This window comes from Mus caroli, unplaced genomic scaffold (assembly GCF_978045245.1).
Source record: "Mus caroli unplaced genomic scaffold, Mus_caroli_1 scaffold_20, whole genome shotgun sequence".
NCBI classification, from domain to species: domain Eukaryota; kingdom Metazoa; phylum Chordata; class Mammalia; order Rodentia; family Muridae; genus Mus; species Mus caroli.
In genome coordinates this window covers 7,370,131-7,376,130 of record NW_028227275.1, presented here as the reverse complement: position 1 = coordinate 7,376,130, position 6,000 = coordinate 7,370,131, and the positions used below count along the sequence as shown (strand labels likewise).

Genomic DNA, 6,000 nt, shown 5'->3' with positions numbered 1-6,000 from the left:
CAGATCCTCGATTCACATTGACTCTTATTTTGCCCAGACCCCATTGAGTGAGTCCTTCCTCGACACTAGAGGAAAATTCGGTTGTCTCTTGTTCATCATTCCTAGGACTCCTGGGGTGCTATCTAAGTTCTTGGCAGAGCCTCTCAAGGTGGCAGGACTTGAACGAATCCCAGAGAACCCTTGAAGTAGATTATGCCTTCTTTTACAGTTTGCCAAGAAGATAGCTGGATTAGTTAGGTGCTTTTCACAGACGGGGCAGCCGATAAATAGTTGCAGATTGACTTGCTCGGCCAGGGTTCTTGGCACCTGGTTACTTTCCTATTTCTAGTGCATTTCTTTCATATTCATCCTTTTAGAACATTTAGCACAGGTTTTCGAGGTCCAGTGTGGCTGGAAGGAATGTCGGTGATAGTGTCTGTCATCATCTATAAGTCTGAAACTGGTTTCTTGCAATACATTCCAGGATATCTTGAAGAAAAAAGAGTTCTGTGTTTAAGTCAATAGAGAGACATTGGGTTTCATAGGCTGGCCACCAAAGTTGCCAAAGAGTCAGGAGTAAAGGGAGATGTAACTTGGTTGAAAGATGTTCTTCCCAAGATGTGGTCATGAAACAGTTTCTCCCCTACATTTTTTTTTTCAGGATACCTATTAAAATACTGCAAAATTCATGTACTTCTGAATTTTACTGGTAAAGAAACAAGTCTTGAGGAGGGAGTGGGGTTGTTATAGAGAGAGACTAGGCAGCTGGGACAAGAACATCACTCCTATTTTGCCCAAACTGGTCAACCACATACTAAGGTGTGTTTGGGAATTTCAGGTATCAGGGTGAGGGTGGAGATGGTGAGCAGAAGGGATTTGAATGTTTTATTCTCTACTAGGCTTTTTTTTTTTCCGGGGGGCAATTAGGCAATATTTTCCCAGGGGACAGATTTCCTAAACAGACTCTTTTAAAGGTCCAAGATTCCCTTTTAAAAATGGGAGTTGTATATTCTTATCTCCTGATTTTGGGATATTTGCCTTTATAAAAGCCTGGATGTAGTAGCATGTGCCAAGCGATGCTTTAGATGCTGGCCATGTGAAGAAGTCCGCCGGAGCAAGAGCCGGTGATGACTACCGACTGCTGGGATTCTCTGTGAGCTCGCACAAGGCATACTTATGACATGGGTATAATATATCTACAAAGCACCTCTCAAGCACACTGGACTAAGGGCAAGTGAGACACAGGACTTGTGGGACAAGCCAGGACTGGGACTCAGATGAAACAATGCCAGGCAGAATATCCCCAGTCCCTGCAGACTGGCTGGTGCTCCCCGGAATCAGGTTTCAGAAAATGAAGCATACTGGCATGAGACTTTGATAAAGACTGAGGGAGGCTGAGAGACTTGGATAAGATGTACCAGGCAGAGAGGCCAGCTAGGAGAGACATTTCGAGATGATATGATAAAAGACCTGGCAAGACACAAGGGAGGATGTGGAGCAGTGAGCTGTCCAAGTGAGTTCAGGAGGACGGGTATCCAGGGGTTAGGCTGTGCAGACATAGCCTTGAAGCCTATAAGTCGCACTGTGGGCTCTAGGGTGTCTGCTGAGAAGCAGGCACTCCAGGGAGGCAGTGGGGAGCTTGTGAAGGTGTGTGTGTGTGTGTGTGTGTGTGTGTGTGTGTGTGTAAGAACATTAGATAACACCAGGCAGGAAGAGCCGGGGTAGAAAGGCCCACGTTAGGGAATGGTGGTTGCTATCGAGCAATTCAGTTCTGAAAAGACCAAGGGAAACATTCTGGTATTGCCATTCAGACTAAAGGTAAACATGGCCAGGGAAAGCAGGTCAGTCACTTTCCACGTGCACAGGAAGAACATACGGTGCTGCACATTTTCTCAGGCGATAACATCCGAGACAAAACGAAGGCTAGAGATGGCAGCCAGAAGGAAACGTCACAGAAGACAGCTAGAGAGGGCTGATTCAATACACAAACCGTAGCCATGGCTTGAGAAACCCAGCTTTGGAAAGAATGCAAGCACCGTAGTGGCCTGGCTGGTTAGCAAAGGGACTTCATTTTTTGTATCTCTTTATCTGGGAAACGGGAGCGATTTTTATCTCAAAGGGGTTAGGCCTTTCCTGCGAGAAACTTCCTGAGCACGTGGACACACGGTAGGAGCCACGCGTGAGCAAGGACCAGCGGCAGAAGCAGAGGTTGCAGATTCTCCCATACGCCCAGAAATGGTGGGGACTTCAGGAAATCCACAGCCGCCCTGGGATTGGGCTGAGATGCCCTGTAGAGAGGATTGGCCGGTCTGGTCCACCAGCCGCACCCCAGCCCCCAGCCCGGCACAGCCCTCCACCGGCTTTCACAACCCGGCCCTCTGCACCTAACCCCCACCCTGGCTGGTAGCCGAGCGGCTCCCAAGCCCAGCACGCATGCGCCGACGGCAGCACCTCCCCCCTCCCCTGAGCCCCGCCCCTATTTCCACGTCTCACTTCCCCTAGCTCGGCCTCGCCGCCTCGGCTGCAGCTCGGCCGCCACGATTGGCTGCGGGTCGTCCTCCTCTCGGCCAATAGACGCCACGCCGTCGCCCCCGTGTTACTGGGTAGAACAAAACAAAAACAAACAGAGCGAGCGGGGCCAGAGGCGCTCCGAGGCAGCGGCGGCGGAGGCTGAGGAACGGGGTCAGGGCCCGGCGGACCGGAGACCCGGGCGAGCGGCGGCGGCCCGAGGGGGTCAGTACTGTGGGCGCGGCTCGCACGCTCGGGCGGGCGGCGTCCTCGTCCCTTAGGCCCGGGTCGGCGGAGGCTGCCGCCGCACGTTGGGAGGGGGAGGGGGCGTGGAGGCCTCGCCGCGGGGGTCGGGACGCTCCGTCCCTGTCCACGCTGGCCCTGGAGCCCTCGGGTCACCGGCGCTCGCCCAACGCCCGGGGCTGCCGGTGCTCGCTCTCCGAGGCCGGGTCGGCCGGGCCGGGGCGCTGCAGCACGGGCCCGCCCCCTCCTCCGCAGCCCCTTCCCCGGCGGCGGGGCGTGCGTGGCTGCGTGCGCTCGCGGTGAGAGGAGCCTCCGGGCGCCCGGTCCGACGCAGTTGGACGCGGGGGACGGGACGGTAGGAGAGGGGGTGTCGTCCGGGACGGAGATCCGGTGAGGGGTCGGCGCCCCGAGCCGAGGCCTGGTCCGCCTCGGCCCGGCCTGTCCGCTGCCGGAGGGTTGGGGTCCTGCGGGACAGGCGACGGTCGGTGCGGGCACCGGGGCGGGGACAGCTGCCCTCCCGGCCCTGTGCCAACTCCTCCTTGCAGTCTCCTGCACAGGGTCCCTTAAAAAAAAGTCGAATACAACCTAGAGAAAAACAAAGCCGAGAAGGGAGCCCCCTCTCTGTGAACGCATGCTGTGGCTGCTGCCCGTGGCTCTCCGCTACTGTAATGTACGTAGAGAGGGCGTGCTTTTTGTTTTTTTTTTGTTTTTTGTTTTTTTTTTTTTGGTTTGGGTTTTTTGTTTTTGCTTTCCCTGAACAGCCTCAGAACTGCAGATGTAGGTCTCGCCTATCTTCCCCGAGCCCCTCCTTGGGAACTGGCTCTGTAGCCAGCCTCTGTAGTTGACTCCCTGCTATGAATGATTCAAAATGCGGCTCCGGGCCTGGGTGAGGGGTGGGTGGGAGGCCTACAAGCTGCGTTTAAAACGTTTTGATAGCTTCACAGCTGTAATACTCTTGATTTAAGAGTTTGAAATTTTAGGGGAAGGCCCTAGCATATATATTCGTGCTCGTATTTATATCCATAATGTGCGTGTGATGTTTATATATCTATATGTATCTCGTGGTAATAGTAGAGGAAAATAAAATATTTGTTACGGCTGCAGAAATAAATGTACATGGTTGCTCTCAGTAGTGGTTGCTTTTGCGTTATTGTTGTAGAGTGCTTTTAGCAGAATGCAAGTTGCTAATTAATGTGACTGCATCCCAGGGAAGAATTAAGGTCATTTTCTAGTTAACATATGGTCTAAACTTGACTTCCAAAATGTCAAAGTAATTTATCGGGCGTTTAGGAAATGCACTGGGTAACAGTTAATTTCAGCTTAATCGTTTTTAGCTGTATACGTAGTATACGTAGCTTCCCCCTACCCCATGGGAAATAATTTTGTATAGATTAGTGTGGAGCAAATGGAATTTAGATTTTTTGTTGTTGTTGTTGCTGTTGTTTTGCCTAAGGTTGAGGTAAGTATTTTAAGGAATCTTTAAATTAAAAGAAAAAAAAAAAAGCCCACTGAAGAGAGTGTCACATACTGTCCTTTAGAACAGCTGTGAAGCTATGGGTGTGTCTGCGTCTTGACTGCTTGATCCAGTTGTTATGGTCTGGAGATAGAACTATTTTTTGGTTGTTATAATTACTTAATAAAACAGCATATCATGTGATAGTTATTTCCTGATAGCTGTTTTCAGTATCATATCTCTAGTGATTGGAAAGCAGTTTTAACAGTTGGTGTAACAAGTCCACGTTGTTAAAAGCTGCTTTTTGTTAACCCTAAGGAGGGCTTCCTTGTAAGGCACTCTAAGTTCTTGTTCTGAATTTACAGCGTCTGGGTTCTCGTGGTCGTTCACCCAGTGTGAACAACCTTGCAGAGAACATCCTCTCCTTCTAAACCTCTTGAGTTGTGTGCAGAGGGAATACGTGAAGTTCATGAAACAATGCATATACAATTCACTGTGAATTTCAAAGGGCTTGATATTTCCCCCATTATTAGACAGATGCTGCAGAAAATATTTTCTCAGAGACTATACTTGCACGTAGAATGAAAATCACACTTCACAGTGTTAAATTCAAATCACCTCAGAGCTGGCAGATTTTCTCTAGCATTTAATTCATGCACACACTGAAGGAAAGCAGGACATGGCATCTTCAGCCATGGAAGGTAGCAAAAGTTTCCATTTCCAAACTACACTTGGTCTTATATTTGTATGACTCTCTATGTATCTATTTTAAATTCATTTTTCTAGATCCTAAGTTGTTTAAAATGAAGTAAGTAGCCATGTAGACTTGCATGTTAGTTAATTCTGAGTAGAATTAGAGAATGCTTTTTACCATGTTCTCTTGGGCAGGATGATAACATCTTGATGTAGCCTAACAGTTACGACATGACTTCAACATCAGGTGCTATTCTTGTTTCACAAGTTAATATCCTTTTAGAGAAAACCGATATAAAGCTAAAGGGCCTTACGCATGTCGTGTAAGTGCTATCACCTGTCTGCTCTCCACCACAGCACACAAGGGTCGCTTGTGGAGGTGTTAAACTCCTGACGATCCTTGCTTGTGCTGCCTCTAGTGCTGGGATTACAGATGTGGTTTTACCACATCTGCCTTTTATTTGTTCTTAAAGTAGGTTGAGTGCGTTTTTAAATGAAAATTTTAGATTATAGAAGCGACATGCTGAATATAAATCACACAAGAGAAAGGGTTACTTAAAAAATGTCTTCCTGTTTCAGTGCCTCATAAAAAGTGGAGTGGGGGGGGGGCAATGAACCGACAGCTGCTGCTGTGGTCAGAAAAGTTCAGTACATGAAATATTCTCGATTAGTCAAAACTGCTGTTTTTATTTTGGAGTAAATTTTAGATTTTGTTAAAGAGTTATCCAATACTTATGTCCCTGTATGTGGATGTAAAGTTAACTTTAATACTTATGTCCCTGTATGTGGATGTAAAGTTAACTTTAAGACTGTATTAAATGTGGGCTGGAGAGAGGAACATGGGTTAAGAGTGCATAATGTTCCTCCAGAGGACCTGAGTTTGGTTCCCAGCATTCTCATTTGTTAGCTCACAGCTCCCTGTAAGTCCAGCTCTGGGGGATCCAGTGCCTACTTCTGCCCAGCACAGCTACCTAAACACAGTGTGGCTTGCAAGCACTTGAGAGCATACACCCCCCCCCCACAACCACACCACATACACACACACACACACACACCACACACACACCACATACACACACACCACACACACACCACATACACACACACACACACACACACACACC

General features: G+C 48.7%; 1 protein-coding gene across 4 annotated transcripts in view; it reads left to right on the top strand.

Moving 5' to 3' along the window:
• Positions 1-2,526: 2,526 nt before the first annotated feature.
• Positions 2,527-6,000, top strand: part of Pdcd4 (programmed cell death 4) — a 28,829-nt gene continuing 25,355 nt past the window's right edge. For 2 of the 4 annotated variants that reach the window (XM_021152002.3, XM_029472570.2), the window contains exon 1: positions 2,527-2,712. The gene's annotated coding sequence lies outside the window, so the exon portion shown is untranslated. Of the gene's footprint in view, positions 2,713-3,066; positions 3,086-3,254; positions 3,401-6,000 lie in introns of those variants that run through there. The other 2 variants (XM_021152004.3, XM_021152003.3) reach the window with 2 other exon arrangements.